This window comes from Ochlerotatus camptorhynchus, unplaced genomic scaffold, assembly GCF_037179485.1.
Source record: "Ochlerotatus camptorhynchus isolate MF236.1 unplaced genomic scaffold, CSIRO-AGI_Acam_v1.1 ptg000330l, whole genome shotgun sequence".
Lineage (NCBI taxonomy): Eukaryota > Metazoa > Arthropoda > Insecta > Diptera > Culicidae > Ochlerotatus > Ochlerotatus camptorhynchus.
In genome coordinates this window covers 14,077,838-14,099,600 of record NW_027040818.1, presented here as the reverse complement: position 1 = coordinate 14,099,600, position 21,763 = coordinate 14,077,838, and the positions used below count along the sequence as shown (strand labels likewise).

Sequence of the window (21,763 nt, the reverse complement as noted above, 5' to 3'; positions counted from 1 at the left end):
TCAAGAATGTTTTGCTATGACCGGTCGCCATTTTTTTTCGAGAAAACATCAACCTCGAAAAAAAATGGCGACCGGTCATAGCAAAACATTCTTGAATAGATGCACTCTTCATCACCACCACAGTATGTATTATGATGCTTCAGCACCCACAGCTCCACTGTTATCAGCTGTTGTTCGACTTCTACGAGAGTGCGGTGCAATATTCTCGTTGAATTAGCAATTAAGAATTTCTCAACTTTCTTCTGACCCTGCTGCCCGCTAAGCTTACGAGATAGGAACAGGGATGCCATATATCATGATTTATTATAATTGATGCCCAACCCCCGCTGACCACTTCCAAAATTGGCGACATGTATTTAAGACTTTTCTTTAAAACACGTACCGGAGAACCCTGTTAGTAGGCGCTCATTTAGAATCTGCTTACCTGTTACCCCTACAGAGGTGCCCAATGGCGTTACGCGTCAGTTAAACAAATTCGATATGACCGCCGATTAATTGCGATTTTAGCTATTCAAACAAATGGGGTTCTACGGTAGGCCCTGAACGCCATCCCGAAGAATCCTGATTTATTTGTAAAAAAATATATCTGGCAACCCTGAACAGGAGCTGTCGTACACAGCCGGAATCCAGTTGTGAGGGGCAGAGGTGCACTTTCGAATTTCAACTTGCGTTAACAAAAGAGTGCAAGGCTATTTAACTCTTCACACTTGAACTTGAGCTCGTGTGTGGTTTTAATTGCTAATTGTCGTGTGCTTGTTTGTCGTGGTTCCTATCCAGGGGAAATTGGCGATGTGCTGACGCGGCTGCTCACCGAGTGTACTTTGGGTAAACAACTCTAAACAAAAGGATGGTAGGTACGTACATTCACAACGAGCGACCAAGAGTGCTTGTATTGAAGTATCACTTCATGACTGTCAATAGTTAGATGCTTGATTGTTAAGAACACCCTACTTGATCCTAAGATTTATTAAATTGTAAAAGTTGATCTCAACGATTCTCCTTATCGGCTGCCTCACTAAATCAACTATGAATTATATACAGTCGTACCTCGATATAAAGCAACGTTTCGTTATATCGAAGCAAAAATTTTTTTTTTTAAATCGATAATTGTTTATCGTAACCCAAAGATGACCCAATTTTTTTCTAGTGTTCTAACAGGTTTACAAAACCTTTCTTATATAATTTTCCCCAATTTTATTAGATAAGTTCCCAAAGCTTACACGAAAGATATGAAAATGAAAAAAAAGTACTAGAGTCTGTGCCTAGGGGCACGAACAGAAGGTTGATGTAGGACCGCGATTGGTCGGTACACTTGTTTTTGTGCTTAGTTCTTTTAGTTGTATAAAATCTATATCCTTAAAACTCTTTAAATATTTCAAATGGTGTGAAAATGGAATCGATACCAACAGTAAATCAACTGCGGCACCGGTGGTGTAGTAGTAAACGTGATTGCCTCTCACTCCAAAAGGCCTGGGATTCAATGTCAGTCGGTGCCTGTGGGGTATTTCTGAGTCATAACATCTCTAATCAGGCCTTCCTTCGGAAGGGAAGTAAAGCCGTTGGTCCCGGGTCCATGAGTTGATGGGTCAATAGGGTAGGGTCCAGGTGTGGGAGCTGGCTCCCTGGCGTCGGTACACTGGTATTCAGTACGGAAAACAAGATCGACGGAAAACAAATGAAGGAAAAAAAAAGTACAACCGCTGCATTGTTTTAAGATTACCGATGAGTTTTCTACCGGGGTCTCATAGCCTAGTCAGTAAAGGCACGGTACATATTACCAAGCCAGAGGCGGTGGGTTCGAATCCCTGTCCGATCGTGGGAATCTTTCGGGTTGAAAATTTTCTCGGCCTCCTTGGGCATAGAGTATTATCGTGCTTACCACACAATATACAAATTCATGCATTGGATTGAGGTGAATCTAAGGCCAGTACTCGAAAAAAATGCACCAGACAAAAGTGTTCCCTGAAACTTTCAGGGAACGAACTAATACATATGGATTATGTTTCGGCATAATTACTTTATTCAATTTCCTTTGCATCGCTGAAAGCCCGCACCTTTCCCTTAAGATCCCTCGTTACATTTTGTGCAATGGTGGAGCCGACCTTTTTGGTCACTTTCATCCATTCTTTCTTCAACTCGTTCTTAATCACCTTGGACGATTTTCGAACTTTGGCCTTCATTATGGCCCAAAATCTTTCCACCGGACGAATCTCTGGTGAATTTGAGGGGTTGGCGGTTTTTGGTACAAAAACAACGTTATTGTCTCTGTACCAATCCAACGTCGATCGCGCGTAATGGCATGATGCCAGGTCCGGCCAAAATAATGTCTCGCCTCCGTGGGACCGCAGGAAGGGCAACAGACGCTTCTGGAGGCACTCGGTGCGGTAAATTTCGCTGTTGATGGTACCCATTGTGATGTACGGTTTACTCAGTTTACCGCATTGGCATATGGCCTGCCAGAGCAAGTATTTTTTGGCGAATTTGTCCACTTTCTTCTTCCTTATGTCTTCCGGAACATCAAACCGTGATTTAGTAACGTAGAACTCCAGCCCCGGTATCTGCTTTGCGTCTGCCTTGATGTAGGATTCGTCATCCATAACCACACACATCGGTTTCGTTAACCACTCTCGATACAGCTTCCTTGCGCGGGATTTGGCCGCCGTGTTTTGTTAATCACGCCGGTTGAATACACGAAGCCCAGCTCGTTTCATGGTTTGCTGACCGAACCAGGCGGAACACTTTGCCTTCAGAGCCGCGTCGCGAATCGAAAGGTTCGGATTACGCTTGAAATAATCCAACACCTTGCGGGCCTTCACAGGGTCAGCTTTCTTCGATTTTCTTCCACTTTCAGCCCGCCGCTCGGTCGTCTGGGACTCCTTAAACGATTTTACCACCCGAGATACAGTTGTATGGGTGATTCCCAGTTGTCTTCCGATCCATCTCATGGTCGCAGTCGGATTTTCCATGACGACGCGCAAAATTATCCGGCGATTTTCTTCTTGTTTCGACGACATCTCAATAACCACAGATTTTCATCAATTTTTACCCACGGATAAAAAAGTTACACACGGATAAAAATGGTGCATTTTTTTTTAGTAGAAGCCTTAGGTGCCTAATGAAACGTGCCACACAAGGAAGAAGTGTTAGTTTGTGATGTCCGTGCTAGAGAATATAGCTTCATCCCATCCGTTCGCGATTCTGATTAGTACGCGACGTATTCATATTTTATTTGTTAAATTTCTTAATTGTTCAATTGTTCTATTTTCACTATTTGTACTACACATACATCAAAAAACTACAAGGGACAGCCCTATGGGGTTGTACGAAATGGTGACGTAGGACTACGTGGTCTTATATGAAAAATGTTATTTGTTAACTGCAGAAGGAGCTTTTTAACAAATTTATGGTGGTCCAGAAAAGGACCGTTTTGTCGTGATGACTGAGTAATGCTGAGCTACTATTAGGGTGTTCAACACTGATGAAGCTGACGAGCTGTATGTTGTTTGGAACGAGGTTGACGCACTTGGCATAGATGGCCCACAGCGGCTCACGATGCGCAACTGAATCCGATCAGTAGTGGTGCGGCTTCTACCTCTTTCTCTGTGAATCCAGGGCTCTTGTGGGCACCCTTGATAGCTAGCTGCTTGCGGACAGCCTTTCATTATGTACTGGAAAACGCCACGCGCCGAAAGCACTGCTGCTGCTGATGACGATCGGACACCACCATTCACCACGCTCGGTGATTGAGTAAACACCGTTCGGCGAGACAGGAGGGAATTCGATTTTTAAATCTGTCTTAAGGAAAGCGCTTTATGCAGGCAATCGGTGATAATTTTGATCGCCATCGCAACAGTTGCACATTCGTGCAATTTTCAATAGAGACCTTTTGTAAATTGTCTTAAAAATACATGGTATGTTAGATTGAAACTTATGGGAACTGATATCCGATTAATGACCTTGAGAAATGTCCAGAAAATACTCTTAAACAAATTTATGGTGGTCCTGAAAAGAAACGTTTTGTCGTAATGGTGGAGTAATGCTGAGCTACTATTAGGGTGTTCAATACAGATAAAGCTGGCGACCGAACACCAACGCTCACCACACGCAGTGATTGAATAAACATCGTTTGGCAAGACCGGAGTGAAATCAATTTTTAAATCTGTTAGGAAAAGCGCTTTTCGCAGGCAATCGGTGATAATTTAAATTATGATAGCAACAATTGCACATTCGTGAAATTTTCAATAGTGACAATAGTGACAATTGATAAAGTGTTCATTTTAACAGATTTGTAGATGACTTTCCAATCGATTGGCTTGTTTAGAATTAAAATCCATCCGATATGGACAGAGTTATAACTGTTCAAAATCTTTCATAATTTTGTTACATGTTCCATTTTGGGTTTTCGCAAAGTGTACCCCTATATAGAAATCACTGGATGTATTCTCCGTCGAATGAAATATTTCCCAGTATTGGTTTATTTCTCCATTTATAAACTTTTCGTTACATGCCTCCCATTTGCCCATTTCCTATTTCGTAATGTGATCCCCAATATAGTAAAGAAAGACAGCCATACGTCAAAAGCATAGTCAATGGAAATAAACGTAATGTTACTACTACTTCTGGTTTATTGGAGGCATTTGCTCACAAATGTTTCGGTCCTTGTTTAACTACCTACGAGCATAGAGGTAACTCTAAGACCAGAAGGTCCCGAAGAAACGTGCTCAACTTTTTGACTCAGCTCTGGTACTATCTTCGGTCCCAAGCTAATCGATGCACCCCTCGAAACATAGGAAATTCCACGAACCCCTCATGTTGTGTGTCAAACTTTCATAGCGAATCAAAACAAATATAGTGTAGTACTAGACAAAAAGAAGAAAAAGAAAACAAACCATCCGTCATTGAGCTGGCTACTCTCTCTCTCTCTCTCTCTCTCTCTCTCTCTCTCTCTCTCTATCTCTCTCTCTCTCTCTCTCTCTCTCTCTCTCTCTAAATAATAAAATAATTTTAAATGGATTTGTACCGTTAATAATCGATTGTGAGTTGATATTTTTCAATTTTTAGACTTAAAAAAAGTTACGTTATATCGAGGTATGACTGTAATGACGACTAGTGTCAGCCTGAGTACTGCGAACTAACTCAAAATGCTTGTCATCTGGGAGCCGAGTCAAACTGTCAAACGGGAGCCAAACATTCAAAAGAGCTCAGAAGTCACGTAGGTAGTTACTGTTTGAACCACAAGTAAAGGTGTTGCCACCTACAGAAAACAAATTAAGAATTATAATTATGAAACTGTCGAAACATCAACCTTAGTAGGCGGATAATGTAAATCATCGAGCGTGATGCTCGAAAAAGTGTTTTTATTTGATATTAATAATGCCAAAACTGGGTTGCTGAAACAAGAATGTAATCAAACTTTATAAGAGTCATGTGAGCTTTGTGGGCAGGTTCACTACCATCACCATGTTTACGTTATTTCTGGAGCAGAGGAGGAGGAGCCAAGAGTTCATTTGACAGCATGTATATACAATTTCGTGATCTGTTTTAGCAAAACATTTTGAAACTTCGGAAGATTTTCAAGATGTTTTCTAGCTCACTTGAAAAATAAAATCGGCTGAGTTCGCAGTACTCAGGTGTCAACATATTTCCAAACAAATTCCAAGAGTATATCCGATCTATTTCCATGTGTATCAGGTGTTATAGGTTCTGCAGATCATTGTTAATCTACAAAAAGGACGATAAGTTTGCTGCAACTACCGCGCGATCACACTGCTGAGCGCCGCCTACAAGCAAGGTTACTGATACTCGCATCGTACGACTCAAAAGCGCTTACCGTCTCTGAATGCGTTTGGTATAACGAAAGCAAAGCATACATCCAGAACGAACCGAACGATGCCATTTACGCGAGTCTTCGTGCGAAGAGTATTCCTGCTGCCTTGCATTCTCTTTCGTTTCATTCTCTCGTTCTTTACGAACTGGTGTGATCGGATAAGAGTGCAGGCCACAATGAACGATCACGGTGAGTCAGTTTAATACTCGCGGCGAGTACTAGGTACCAGTTGCCAATATGAGCAAGACGAACCGTGGAAGTTTAAAACGCAAGATAAGTGACGCGGTGGAAGAAATAAAAGATGGCGGTGGGTGCAAATATCGTTGCCTCGCCGATATAGACGCAGATCCCAAATGCGTATACATTTAAAAAGTGTTTAATCCGGGGAATTTCAGACGGCACATTAATGCTTGTCACCCGGAAGTGGCCCAGAGGCTAGATATTGTGGAGGAGACTATTGACCGGCAACAAAAAACTGTAAAACGTGGAAAATCAACAAAAGTGCAAGTGGACACCACTAGGGGCTATGTGCTTCTGGGTACGTTACAAATGGTAACAGAGCACAACCTTCCCATAAGGTATCCAGAATGGGAAGGTGCCAATTTGTTTTTGGGGCCCTTGTGAAAGGCATGCGGTCTAAAAATCTCCCAAAATACTCTGCCTCCGTTAATTCACAGAGGCGCTGAAATTATGCGGCAAATTATGTCTGCCAAATTTTGGCAAAAGGTAGTTTTCCTTAAGGTTGATGCGGCCACCCGGCATTCGAAGTCGGTATTTGGAATAAACTTACCATTCACGGACGAGGATGGCATTGTTCAAATAATGCATCTTGGTAACTGGTAAGTATATTGCAAATTAATAAACCTATTGTGCCAATATTACAAATGCCATTTGGGATTATTTCAAATCATCGAACACAATAAGGGGCTGTGCGTAACCCTTTAGAAAGAGGTGATTTTGGGTAAAAAAAAATTAAAAAGTGCGAAAAGATGATTGAGATCTTTTTATTTTTGACTGTTTTGGGTCAAAGAGTATCAGAAGTTTATAAAATTTTAGATAGAGTTAATGGTTACAAAAAATTCGGGGTTGTTATTTTTCTCGAAAAAATTATAGTTTAAGTTTTAAGATTTTCCCAAAAAAGCATAACTTCTTAAATGTCTACGTAGTTAATGAATTACCCCTATTCGTTGTTCCATAGTTTGAAGTGGTTAAGACTACGGTTCTGATACATGGTCATTATCGGTGTCATTGCTTATTTTTGTTGGAATCCAATTTTGACTGACAAAGGGGCGCGCCTTTGGAGGGTGTTTCAACTCTCCGAAGGGTATAAATAGCGGGACCTTTCAATTAGAATCGATTTCTTGCGATGAAGGCATTTCAATTTTGGCCCAATGTCACCCCGTCCTACGGTACTTTGAAAATAATTACTGATGAACCAAGCATCGTAGAAAAAATTAATACATATAATGGAATGATAAGAAAATTATCATGCTTAATGTTTCTTAACTCAATAACTCAAAAATGATAAGATGCATTAATCTGAACTTTGAAAGAGAAATTTATCAAAGAATATTTTCACTAACCGGAAAAAAATGTTTCCTATTTCTCTTAAATTGAATTGAATCTCATTGAAAATGCTTCGCTCCAGCGCAGCGTCAAACTACCACTCAAGCGTCCAGCATAGTACACCGCATCGCCGTGAACACTCGTGGCGAGTGCAATCTTGCATTCTTTGTGATGATTACCCAGAAACGAATAGCAATCGAATTGAATGAACTCAACTAAACTCGTCCAGTAACGAACAAGCGGATGAGTGGCGATTGTTGATTTGCCGAAAGCCGTAACTCAGCGAACGACGAGAGAATGTAGAAGAAGCGCAAAACAAAATTATTTAACATCATTCGTGGGAGATAAATTCTCTTGCACAACAGAGAGCCCGCCTCCTGCAGCACTACTTCAGCAACAGCGAGAGGAATATACAACGAATTGTGCCTCGCTGTGACGATCAGCAACCTTGCCTACGAGGTACTCTCTCCCAAATTCTATGCCGCCGCCAGTCACCATTTGCAAAATCATGGAAGAGGGTAAGCCGGTGTGATTTTAGCCGCCGTTGAATTCTCCTTTGATAGCGTTGAAAACAGAGACGACTTAACCGCTTATACTCGTGGTTGAGTCTGACATAGTAGCATTTCAGCGGCAGTGTGCGGAATTTAGTAAATCTTCTGAGAGCAGCCTTCTTAGTTCTTTTCAACGAGCGATGATCTTTCGTCATCCACGGGACGCGATAGTCGATATGGATGATCTTTTTGGAAACGTGTCTGTCAATGACATATGCCAAGACGTGAGAAAAGGTCTGTGCAGCAATTTTGACGTCTACAGGATCTAGAATATGCTCCCAATCTAGGTTTGACAGCACATGGACAATACTGCGATGGTCAGTTTATTGTTTTGTTGTTGTTTTACATCAACAGGCTGGATGAAGCCCCAATGATGTTAACCTTATCAACTATGGTAAAAAACACATTCAAGCATGGTCATAACATAAACGGCGAAAAACAGAAGAAAACTTTCGACGAAGCGCATGACGGGAGAGATGAAAGTCGAAAACAGATGCAACTCGCAAATCGCACCGTATGCTCCATAATTTGTGCGACGTAGAGGCAGTCTTAGCATAAGGTTATTACGAACTGGGTAATCGAAACGGATCATTCCAAGGCAATCTACGCAACGAAAATTCTAAGAAAGCGACGTTGAACAGATTCAATTCTCTCGGCACCGTTGTTGTAGTTTGGGTTCCAAACCGCTGAACAATACTCAAGCGTCGATCGTACAAGCGAACAATAGAGAGATTTTAGACAGTAGATATCAGTGAAGCCTTATCAACAACATATGCAATGTGCTGCTTGAATGAAAGCTACGAATCCAAGATCCCATCCAATTCTTTCACCTAATTCACGCGTTCGATTGCCGAGCCAAGCAGGTCATAGCTAAATATTATCGGTTGTTGTTTTCGTGAGGACGTAATAGCGGAGCATTTGACTGGGTTCACTACCATTCTGTTTAACCTGCACCAACTAGCGAATACATTCAGCTGACGTTGAAGAAAGTGACAGTCAGCAATGCAGCAGATTCGTAGGAAGATTTTGAGGTCATCTGCATATCATAACCGGAGGAGTTTCGATGACCAGATGCACGTCGTTGAAGTACAGTATAAATATCAACGGTGACTTCCCTGAGGTAAACCTGATGTGGCGAAGAAGCTAGCTGATCTGCAATCTCCTATGGCAACCTTTAGTTGGCGACCGGTAAGATATGGTCGAAACCAATTCAGAAGATTACCGCATACACCTAGCCTGCCGAGCTTAGCAATCGCAATAGCATGGTTCAACTTGTCGAATGCTGCGGATAGGTCTGAATAAATAACGTCCGTTTGAACCCGATCCGACATGCTTTCGGTTATATACGATGTGAGACACAGCAGATTGGTGGTTGTATAGCGGCCGACCGTAAAGTAAACCCATGTTGATCAGCACTCAAATACTGCTGCCAATGGGACAGCAACGGTTCCATAATCACTAGCTCGAATAGCTTCGAAACGGCTCTTAACGATGTAATTCCTCGATACTTATCCACAGCTCGTTTCCTTCCTTTTTGTGGACGGGAAACATGTGCGCAAATTTCCAGCAAGATGGAAATATGCCACTGGAGAGAGCCATTCGGAACAGGCGAAGAAGCGGAATTAACAAGCTAGCAATATATCTCTTCAAAAATACAGATGGAACTCCATCAGGTCCAGGATTGAAGGATGACTTGAGGAGAGTCGCGGCCTTAGAAATCATTTCTGCATTAACATCAATTGCACCCAGCGTTTGATCGTTTACTGGAACGTTCCTGGCAGCCAGGTTAATATGGTCGTCAGTTAGTATCTCATTAGTGAATACACTGGCAAACTTTTCGGAAAAAAGGTGGCAGCAACTTCTCCGTTGAATTCCATAGACGATGGGAGGCCGGATTCCCTGCGTTGCTCGTTCACGTAGTTCCAAAAGGATTTCGGGTGTAGCTTAAGTTTGCGCTGGATGCCTCGTTGGAAACTTGAAAAGCATTCACGACTGACTGACCTGGTACATGGGATTCAGCCTCACATAATGTAGTTTCAGAGGAAGCGTGCGATACTTCGTAAATCTTCTCAATGCTGCTCTCTTGATTGACTTCAACCTACGTAGCTCTCTCGTCTGCCAGAGAGGGTGAGACACTTTGTGGTGAGTTCTTTTCGGGACGTGTCTGTCAATGACATATGCCAAGAAATGTGAAAAGGTTTGCGCTGCAGCCTGAACGTCATCTGGATCAAGGATGTTCTTTCATACCATGCTAGACAATATATAATGCTACGGTGGTCAGCTTTACGGAAGTCATAAGAAACCGTAGCAGGATAGTCGTCGAAATCAGGCACGAGTTTGACCTCAGCTTGTCCTAGCTTAGTTAGTGCACAAGGAGCCGAGGAAATTAATGGAGCCCTATCCTGTGTGCTCACGAAGCAGAGGTCCAAACTACTATCATTTTCGTTAACTACATGGTTAATTTGAGAAAGCGTCGCTGCGCTGTAGCTGTCGAGAAGGCGAATAGCTCCTGCGTGAAATGTAGATCTATCAGGATCTGGGTACAGGAATCCGCAATGAGATGGACTCCACGAAACGCCTGGCAGATTGAAGTCACCAAACTCGACTCGATCAGGTGGAATGTACAGAGCGCATAGAAATAGTGTGCGATCACCCAGATTGATGGCTGTCCAAACCTGCTCCACATAGTTCCATGAATCGTTCTCGATTGCGTGTGCCTCCAACCCGCCACGGATAGCTACAAGGACACCTCCACCAGTAGATTTACGGCTGTTGTTAGGATTCCGATCGCAACGAAAGACCTCGTAGTCAGGACCGAAGACTTGACTGGAAAGCGTTCGACAATCGAGCCACGTTTCGCACAGGACAATTATATCGTAGCAACAATCCGATACAGCTAGGCGGTACTCTTCAACATCAGAATTCATTCCACCGGTGTTTTGTAGAAGATCACGACGTCCTGCTTGCGGCAAGGAATCGAATGACTGCTCTCCCTGGATACTCGCCATAGTGAGTGGGTCGGAAAACCCCCTCTCCACATCCGACAGCAGAACGACTATGATGAACGAAGGCTGCTGATGGCAGGACTGAGACGGAGGGATTGGGGGCTTCCATGGGACTTTCTACGGCTCTAGGGAAGTCATATGACACAGCGTTTGGAGTGCTGGTAAAATCATGGACAACATTATTTTCGATCACGATAACTAAAGCAGGGTGATGACTGATGATGCACTTCCTTGACTAAAGGTTCGGGTGCCGTGGAGAGGAAAGGAGCTGTATCACGAGCACTCACAAAGCAGAGATCCAGGGTGCGGTTGTTTTCATTCAACAGGCCATTGATTTGTGACAGAATTGCGGTACTATAACTGTTCAGGAGCTGGATGGTTCTTACGTGGAAAGAGGAACGCTCGTGATCAGGACAAAAGATTGTTATCGGAGGATGGTTGTCGGTGCACTGTTGTTGTTGAACGGAACGTGGAATGCGATGCATCGGGCAGACGTCGAAGGCGTAGGATGTAAAAATGTCGTTGTGAAGCAGATGTTCAATATGCTACGTCATTTGTAGATGTTCCCTTATTGCATTATCACCATGATTCAAAATTTGTAATAGTGAAAGTCATCATTACACGATACACGAACCAACCCAAAAAGCAGCTGCTTCTGGATTGTGTTTTAGCTAGATGTTTTTCTTTTCAATGTTCCCTTCGACCTCCGCGGTTGTCACATCTTCTATTTTCACCACCTATTGCTTGATGTTGGTGACGTATCTCTAGCCTTTCTGCCAGCCCATGTAGAGGAACTGCTCCGCTATTGCTTTGTCGGAAGACATCCAGTAATTCCATTTCGCATGTTTGTTTCCATCCGCATAGGGCAGGATTTCATCCGATTCCCAATCATCTGACATATAAATTGTTTTAGATCCCGTCACAAAATAAGAATAGAACGAGCAGCAATCAAAATAAGCCGGAGTCTCATTCGAGGCACAAATATCGTTCGGAGTAATGCAGCACAACCTTACTGCATTCCAGACGTCTTTTCGAATTTATGTTCCGACTAATCGTCAAATCATTCACTGTCGTTATACGCATAACTGTCGCATGTTCTATGCAATCCGCATGGGCAGTTGCCAAAACAAAACAGCTCTGGCAAGATAACTTTTCGTAACGCTGATAATCTTCCCTAGTAGGTATATGGAATTTTAAACAATCATATTATTTGCGATTAACAGTAGTACTACAGCTACAAATGCTTATCTGCCTTAGATTGTTTGCCTTTAAAATCGACATCCGATGTCTGAGGATACTAATTAAAAGTGAGACAGTGAACCTCGTGTGAGAATGCTTCGGTCGGAAGGAACTCAAGTCGTAGCCCAAACTGGAACTGAAATCCTGAATGCAAATTTCTGTATGAAAGCAAAATGATCCATTAGGATGCTTTGAATCATCCGAAACCGGTTGTTAAACGTCCAGAGTTAAAGGAGCCAACATGGATTTGAATGAATTTGCCGTGCAAATTCTTATCAGTTGTTATTTTGTTATTTTAATAGGTTTTCAGTCTAAAGGCTTTTTCGCCTCTGCTTATCAGTTGTTGTTAAAAAGATGAACAATTATGATTCGTAGGTTCTGGTATCCTTTATGCAGTGTAGTGGACCGAGTTGAGCTACAATTAACTTGGTACCGCCGAGATTGAATTTTAATAGCTATAAGTTTGTACATCTGCAGAACATCCCAATTATTTACAGCAAACGCATAGTGCTTAGATTTTAATAACAACATATCCATCTACTGAATTATTAAACCAAAGTTGATCAGATTGTTCATTTAATCAGTTTGCATAGCTTCTCCGTTCAAACTAAACCGCCATCTAAATGAACACCTTTTTTCCCCCATACGCTTCTCATTACTCAAAACTACGCAAAAACAGCTCACAAACTGGCATCGCTGCTCGGAACCTCAGGAGAGTGATTAAATCCCATTCTCACAACAACATTATACCTTCCACTTTTTGGAATAGATTAAATCCCTCTCCAGAATCTCCAGGCCGCGCACTTCCGGAATCCAATCCTGCAGCTAAAGCGATTCTATTGAACCACCGCAACAAAACAACAAAAAAAAATACCCTTGCAATCAAAAGATTGACCACCACACACCGGACCAAAACAGTACACACGCACTTTCTCTCTGCTTGCGCTTCCAGCTGTCAAATGCAAGGACAGAAACCCGATTCGCCCCCTTGAGCAGGTTCTCGAAGCGAGAAAAATAATTCTCACTAGGGCTGGCTGCCGCAGGGTTTTGCATAACACACGGCCCCCGCTGGCGTCCGCACCTTTCCGCCGATCGCGTCCTACCACTCCGCTCCACGTCGAAAAGCAGCAACTTCCCATGCACCACACACACTTTTTATTCTGCGCTGTCATGGGTCTGCCTTTCTCTTCCACTTGGACTGGAACTCAAATTTTGACCACTAAAAAGCATTTCGGGAAAGGGCTACTACATTTTCTGAGGGCGATACCTACGAGCACACAAACACGGCTATAGCAAGCACCAGAGAAGATCGGTCAAGGATTACGCATTTCGCCGAATTTACCTGATCGGGGGTGCTTTCTCGCCTGATTGGACACTGCCAGGCCGAATACTCTGGTACTCCTCCTCCGTCTCCTGATAGCAACCTTCCAGAACAATACAAGAAAATGTTTCCGCTGCCTCTTTTCAGCAGGACCTAAATGGCAGCCACGGACGCTGCACCAGAGCAAATTTTCTTCACTTCCACCTATCACGTAATGGTCGGACGAAAATGTATATATATTTACACACCGACGACGGCGATGGATCGCGTTTTTTTAGCACTACACTACTTTTTAGATGATTCCGCGGATGCTTTGTCGACGACGGTACACACGCATACCCAGAAGAAGGTCTCCGATTCCGATCTCGAGAGTGAATGGCGATGATGGCCTGTCCTGTGAGCAGCGGACAGTCAGAGAAGAAAAAGCAGCCAACAACACGAGGGAAGATTGGAATTTTTTAACGAAGATTTTGACAGTTCGATCGGGATTGACAGTTCTCATAGAGACTGTCTTGGCTCCGAGAGGGGCGGCTTTGGTTCGAGGCTTCAAGGCACTACTGGAGCAATGTTATATAGCAACAATCAATATTAAACTAACGATTTCAAATTGGCTCACTACTTGACTAGCCTATTGCCCTAATAAAAAATAACCATAAACGAACGACAACCCAAATAATAGAACTATTCCACAAATGGTTTGGATGATACCCGGAACACGTCGTTAAGCAAAATAACCATAACGATTTTATTAGGGTGGTCCCAAGTAAATCGATTAACGTGCCCCATTCTAGTCAAAATTCCAGTACTACACTATGTTTCTTTTGATTCGCTATGAAAGTTTGACAGATAAAATGAGGGGTTAGTGGATTTTCCTAAGTTTCGAGGGGTGAATCGATTAGTTTGGGACAGAAGCTAGTACCAGAGCTGAGCCAAAAAGTTGAGCTCGTTTCTTGGGGACCTTCTGGTCTTAGATTTACCTCTATGGTTACCCGAAAAAAAATAACAACAAAAATACATTAAAAAACAATGTAACAATAATAGCAACAATCAATACGAAACTAACGATTTTAAATTGGCTCACCACTTTAGTAGCCTATTGGTCCCAAGCAAACGATTAACGTACCCTATTCTAGTTGAAATTCTATTACTACACTATGTTTGTTTTGATTCGCTATGAAAGTTTGACAGATAACATCAGGGGTGTGTGGATTCATGCAGAACATGCAGGGGTGAGTGAAATAGCTTGGGACTGCTTGGGACCGTTGTTCTGGTACTGAGTGAGCCAAAAATAATAATGATTTTCTTCGGGACCTACTAGTCTTAGAGTTACCTCTATGATAATAGTACGTTCAGACTGGAGAGTTATAACATGTTATAACGGTTGTCAACTAATTGCAGTACAGAAACCACCATCAAGATAGTGCTATAACATGTTATAACTCTGTAGTCTGAACGTACTATAAGACGAAAATTATTGTCTTAACAATGATTTATATTGTTACGTCTACAATAAATTTACCTTGATTTATGTTGTACAAAACAATAAATTTCATGGTAAATGGAAAATTTACAATAAAAAAGGGGGGTTGTTAAGTATCTTAACAATGAAATTTTCGTGATTTTCCCATATAATTTTTTTTCAATAACATTATATATTATTGTTATTTTACTGTTGGTTGGTGAATTTATTGATTAAAAAAAATAACAGTGTACTTTAGAGTGTATGTGTTGGCTTGACAGATCTACTTTATCGACTTTAAAAATAAATCGAAAAAATAAAACATTGCCCCGGGAAGGGAAGGGGGTGGTATGTCTGTTACGGGTGGTCCTTTTTTTTTACTGGTTATGGATCGAGATTCGATCCGGAACTTGTGAGAAATGCAGGCCAACTCCCCTGCGCTCGATATCCCTAGGTCACGTCTCCTTGGTGGTTGAGCGTCGTTGATAAGTTAATGCATTCGACTGGAGAGAATCGCCCATGAAATATGCTTCCACCTGAGAGTTCCTTCCTGACATCTTCAAGTGGTGGAATTTTGACGTAGGACTACGTCTTTGATTTCTATATGGGGGTACACTTTGTGAAAACCGAAAATGGAACATGTAACAAATTAAGAAAGATTTTGAACGTTAATAACTCAGCTGTGCCTGGTCCAATTTCAATAATTTTATCACCAATCGATCAGAAATATGGCTACGCATCGATAACAATACTTTCGAATGTTGATTTTCAACAAGAAACTATTGAAAAACTGGTAAATGTTCAGCATTGTCCAAAAGCGTCGAATTAACTAACAAATCCACCAATTACCTACATGCATATGCTGCTTCCCCAGCACAGTCGTCAGAGAGAAGTAAGTAGACGAAACAAGTCGAAGTGGCATTCGCCTTAGATCCTCGGGCGCGTGCGAATAGGGAGGATGGAATTGCGTGTTATATTTTGCACACTCATCGCCATATTCAGAACCAAACGAAAATTCTTCAAGATAACCACCATCCGTTGTCTGGCTCGCCGTGGCGGTATCTGACGTATCTCCGGTTTGATTTACGAGGTGTGCTGAAGGTGTTCCTTAAAAATGAGATCCGTGATGCTGTCACCTACACTAAACACGCCAAGCGTAAGCGGCCATGGATGTCATCTACGTTTTTGAAGTGACAGAGACGCACTCTGTTTGGTTTCGGAGGTTAAATCATCACCAACATTGGAAACAAAACGGTTCTTTTCAGGGCCACCAAGCTTATTACAGTAAAGAGTAGGAATAGAATTTATCTGCCTGTTTGTTTGCATTCAGAATCACTGACCACACAAAATGCTCATGTAATCAAACTGGAAGCAGGGATACAAATTATTTTGATCAACCTTGATCAACTTTGAATCGCCACGGCCGGATATTTTAGAAGGAAGGAGCAACAATCTAGCATCTAATTCGACGAAGACGGCAGGAAACATTTCTGGATCAACAATAGAATAGGGCCCATCAGCATTTGTAAACAAACCGTTCCAAAGTCTCACAAATCGAAGGCCGCTCACACAAACCAACACCAACATCTTGTAGGTAGAAGTTTCCCCTATTCAATGATGGTGTTGGTTTGTGTGGGTGGCCTTCGCTTTGTGAGTAAAGGGCTTTGGAACGGTTTGTTTACAAATGCTGATGGGCTCTTTTCTATTGTTGATCCAGATTTGTGAAGCCGAGTTATTTACGAGTGTCGATGAAGAGAATCGATCAATGTAGATAGGACCTATTGAAAAGTGACGCGAGATTTGTTTTCCGTACTGAGCTCCAATGCTACCGACGCCAGGGAGGCAGCTCCCAGAGATGTTTTGCCTTAGAACATGCCGGTGGCGCCGACTGAGATTGGACTCAGGCCTGCTGGGGTGAGAGGTAATCATGCTAACCACCGGCGCCGATATCTATCACGGCGAATGAGAACGGCCCAAATTTGAGTTTAGTTATCTCAGAAATAAGAAATAAAGTGCAGGAGCTCAGCGATGAATAAATTTGCCTCATGTTTTCCCTGGTTTTTCCAGGATTTTCCAGGGAAAAATTCTAGAATTTGAGAAAAGTAAAGGTTGGATTCACTCAGTCTATTGGTACTACTCCGAGACTGAATAAAATTTTCGTCAATTTCCTCATTTTCTGGCAGACTTTTTAAGGTTTTCCACAGGAAATCATGAGACAAATTTACTCATCGTTGAGTTCCTACACTTTTGGCGATTATGAGTGAACTAAACTCAAATTTGGGTCGTTCTCATTCGCCGTGTACGCAAAAATAAAATAGCCAGTGTCGCTACTTGATAGCAAACTACTCATAATGGGAGGAGTCTTTGTAGCTTTTATACCACTTGGTTGCACATCATTCTGCTTTAACCTAAAAAGATATAAACAGCGCTGCTGTCTGGTATCAGCTCATTTTCGCTTCGGACGGCGTGGTCAGCAATAGCAGCAGTAGGAAAGTGGCTAGTCCACTTTTCTATAACCAACAAGCAACAATTGACTGGTCGTGGCAAAGGAGGTGCCAATCGTCATCGCAAATTCTTCGAGATAACCACCATCCTTCGTCTGGCTCGCCGTGGCAGTGTCTGACGTATCTCCGGTCTGATCTACGAGGTGTGCTGAAGGTGTTCGTGGAAAATGAGGTCCGTGATGCTGTCACCTACACTAAACACGCCAAGCGTAAGTGGCCATGGATGTCCTCTTCAATAAAACGGCCCTTTTCAGGGCCATCAAGCTTACATCAGTAAAGAGTTGGAATATAATTTATCTGTGCTTGTTTGTCCATATTCATAACCACAAGCCCCCAACGACCATACAAACTTGGAAGCAAGGGTGCAAATGATTTTGATTGATTCTCGTAATCAACTTTCGTTTTGAAAAAGATTACTACAAATTTGGTACCCCTACAATTCAAAAACGGAAAGAATTGAGATAATAGATATTTGATCAATTAAAAGAACTTAATGCTCTTCACATTTATTCCGTCCACTAGCGGTCCTACGTCAAGCTTCCGTTCGTGCCCCTAGGCACACACCCTTCTACTTTTTTATTATTATTGTATGATTATTGACTGCACGGAAAAGGTCTCCATTAAGCTTTAGAGAGGGTCTAGGATAAGATATGAGTGGACGCGGACTGCCTGGTCTTGAGCCAAACGAACTGTCAAAGCCAGAGCCATACGAGCAGCGCCTAAATATCTTGATTACATTGGCAGTGTTGCTGACCTGCTTCAATCAGATTTATTTTTATTGTTCGTGAAGTAACCCACAATGAAAATACACCAATATTTAATGTAACAACAATTTTTATTGTAATAGAGTTGTTCATTATTGTTCATGATCGAATCATGTTAACAATAAAATAAATGAAAAAACGATAAAAATCATTGTAACAACATTTTATTATGTACATTCATTGTACATCTAGGTAGCAGTTTTGCCGTTTTCGGAAGAGGACAACATTATAACAATCATTTTTATTGTCGACAATAAATATTAATGTTAGAGCATTGTTTCCACTGAAAATTTCACTGTAATTTTTTTTTCGGGTATAGTACGTTCAGACCTATGAGCTGGATTACCGAGGTGAAGCAATCGGTTAAGTTGTGTGAGTAAAACCCCTGTACGATACAAGCAATTAGTGACGTCACTACTTGCGTTTACGTTGATTTTTTGGTTTACTAATACAACCATATTTCACGATCTGCTTCACCTCTCTCTGTACCTCATTGCGTTCAGACTACAGAGTTATAACATGCTATAGCGCTATCTTGATGGTGGTAGCTGTGTTGCAATTATTTGACAACCGTTTTAACATGTTATAACTCTCCAGTCGGTGTTTTATTTATACTCGATTTATACAAGGTCTGGGGTTGCCGGCGCCGGTGGTGTAGTGGTAAGCGTGACTGCTTTCTAATTCAATTCCAGCCGAGGTCGGTGGGATTTTTCTGAGGCAGAAAAATCTCTGATCACGTCTTCCTTCGAAAGGGAAGTAAAGCCGTTGGTCCCGGCCCATGTGTGTTGTGAATGGGTGCGATATCCTACGCAGGTGTGGAAGCTGCCTTCCTGCACATTCGATTGCCGTCAATGGATGGCAATCGATGTCCGTCGGTGATTGACACTAGATTGCGGAACAGAGACCGACGTTAAATAAAGGAAAGAAGAACACGCAGAAAAAACACTCAGGCGTAAATTAACAAAACATTTTGTTATTTTTAATACGATATTTTTTTTATAAATGCTTTATTTGTACAGGCTCAATCGAATAAACTTTACAGAGCCGAGTTATCCTTTGCGTTATAAATTATTACTGTCTTATATTTAAAATTAAAGGAACTGGACCGAGTACTCGCGGTTGTCTCGAGGTTAGTGGAGATTTACAAATTTTTGGATGGGAAAAGGGAAGAAGGAGGTTTGAAATGTGGTTTACGATACAACTATTTAATTAATCCTAAAGCATGAAATTATTTCTATCCAGCTTTCCATGCTCGGTAATGGCAGCCTGTTTGTATGAATAAATGTATCCTTCACTGTGCTTTTTGACACTAACTGGAGGGTGTATGTTGTTCCATTTTCTTCTGTTCCTAGGAGAGGGAAAGGGAAGGGGTTGAAATTCGAACATCCAGATAGTGTCAAAAAGCACAGTGAAGGATACATTTATTCATACAAACAGGCCGCCATTACCGAGCATGGAAAGCTGGATTCATCTTGAAAAAAATACGATATTTATCTTTGATTCAATCTTGGATTCAATTAATAAAAAGGTGTTAAATAAATGCAGCAGTCCATTTAAATCAAACTGATAAAATTGTTTGAACTGCATGTGTCAAACTGTCAGTCTGTGTCAGCATGCATTTCATGAAGATCGTCACCACATCTTTTCAACTATGTTAATATTTCTTATTTATTCCATGTTATTTTTTAATAAGAAGATCCAAGAGTTTGTTTCGACAATTCCAAGCATACCAAAAACTACTAGGCCGCAATCAATGGCAAATGTGTTTCAACCAGGAGAAACTTTCAAAATAAGCATTTACGAATCTTCTATTATTTCACATTTCCAGATGCGGATAGCAACAAGCCGAGTTGTAGTAATCCAAATGCTGACACCACGTCCTCCTATTCAGCAAGAGAACCTTCAAAAGTAAAGTAATATCATCGAAATTTAGGACCAGCCCAACCCAACTAACAATTTTAGCTGCAGACTAGCTTATACAGCCAAAATTTGCCTTATGCAGCTAGTTTTTGGCTGTACAAACTAAGCTGCAGCTAAAATTGTTTGTTGGGAACTTCCATCAAGCAATCGGAGCTGAGACAAACAACGGCTATCGATGCCAATTAAAATTTCTCCACCGTTGAAAATGTGTCTATCCAGATGAATTTTCCCCTCTCAGGTAGTGGCCCTCGCTATTCCTCCAAAATATGGCTCCTCCAAACTTCCAGGAGCAAAATCATCCAATTTCCAACCACAACGTCTGGCTCAGAAGATTTAAGAGAACCATATCTTGTTGAACCATCATCGTAACCATCAGCCTTACAGCAGATGAACTCGCTTCCAGCAACACAAAAAGTCAACATTAACACCACTAACATCAGAATCAACATCAAAATGGCTCTGGTTCTGGTGAATATGACGAGTATGCCAACTTAATTAAGTGAACGTGACAAACAGTGACTGCTCAATTGTCTCAATCGAACAAAGACTTCTCGTACTTCTTACTACTTTACATATTATTTGCAATATTTTTTTCAATAAAGACAACCTGAGCATTGAAAATAAAAACGATTCTTAAATAATTAAAGTTATGTTTCAAGACAACAAAAAACGTACATTGCTTCAAAAAATGTTTAAATTTGATTCAAGCAAACATTTTGTTTGAATCAATAATAACCGATGATCAATTCAATAAAGTTAGTATAATTATTTCAACTCAATGTTTTTGTTGAATTACTCTGTCAATTTTATTGATCCATATTATATTCAAAATTTTGTTTAAAGTGAAACGAACTTTATTTGATTCACCTATGTTTTTTTCTGCGTGAAGAAGGTCTGGGGTCTGGGCCAAAAGGCTTATAGCAACAATCAATACGAAACTAACGATTTTAAATTGGCTCACTACTTGACTAGCCTATTGGTCCCAAGCAAAAGATTAACGTACCTCATTCTAATCGAAATTCTAGTACTACGCAATGTTTGTTTTGATTCGCTATGAAAGTTTGACAGATAAAATGAGGGGTTATTAGTTTTTCCTATGTTTCGAGGGGTGAATCGATTAGCTTGGGACCGAAGAGAGTACCAGAGCTGAGCCAAAAAGTTGAGCACGTTATTTCGGGACCAATAAAATTCATACTGTCATAATGTTGACAAAAAATGAAAAATAAGAGCAGACTACCAAACCATGGACGTTGAGATTACGGAGCTTGTGTGTTGACCACTCGTCTTTCAACGCTTAAGAAAATGGAGTGGCTGAAGGCGTATAAGAGCTACGTTATGTTAGACGAAAATCTTTCATAAGTCGCACGCATTCATATTTCCGGAGCACTTTGAGATTTGGGCGTTATTGCTTTTGTAAATAAACACGTCAATCGCCGATTTCCCACGAATAAAAGAACAATCTCACAAACAAACTATACCAAATGATAGAGGAACCATGCTTTTACCTGCTAGTGGTTTTAGTTTTTTAGATTGAGCTTTATTTAGCGAGAAATTGAAAATTACATGTTTGTTTACAAAAGCAATTACGCCTTAATCTCGAAGTTCTC

General features: G+C 41.4%; 1 protein-coding gene across 1 annotated transcript in view; it reads right to left on the bottom strand.

Annotated features, from left to right (window-relative positions):
• Positions 1-13,914, bottom strand: part of mfrn (mitoferrin) — a 67,102-nt gene extending 53,188 nt beyond the window's left edge. The window contains exon 1 of the mRNA XM_065230534.1: positions 13,531-13,914. The gene's annotated coding sequence lies outside the window, so the exon portion shown is untranslated. The remainder of the gene's footprint in view (positions 1-13,530) is intronic.
• Positions 13,915-21,763: the final 7,849 nt, after the last annotated feature.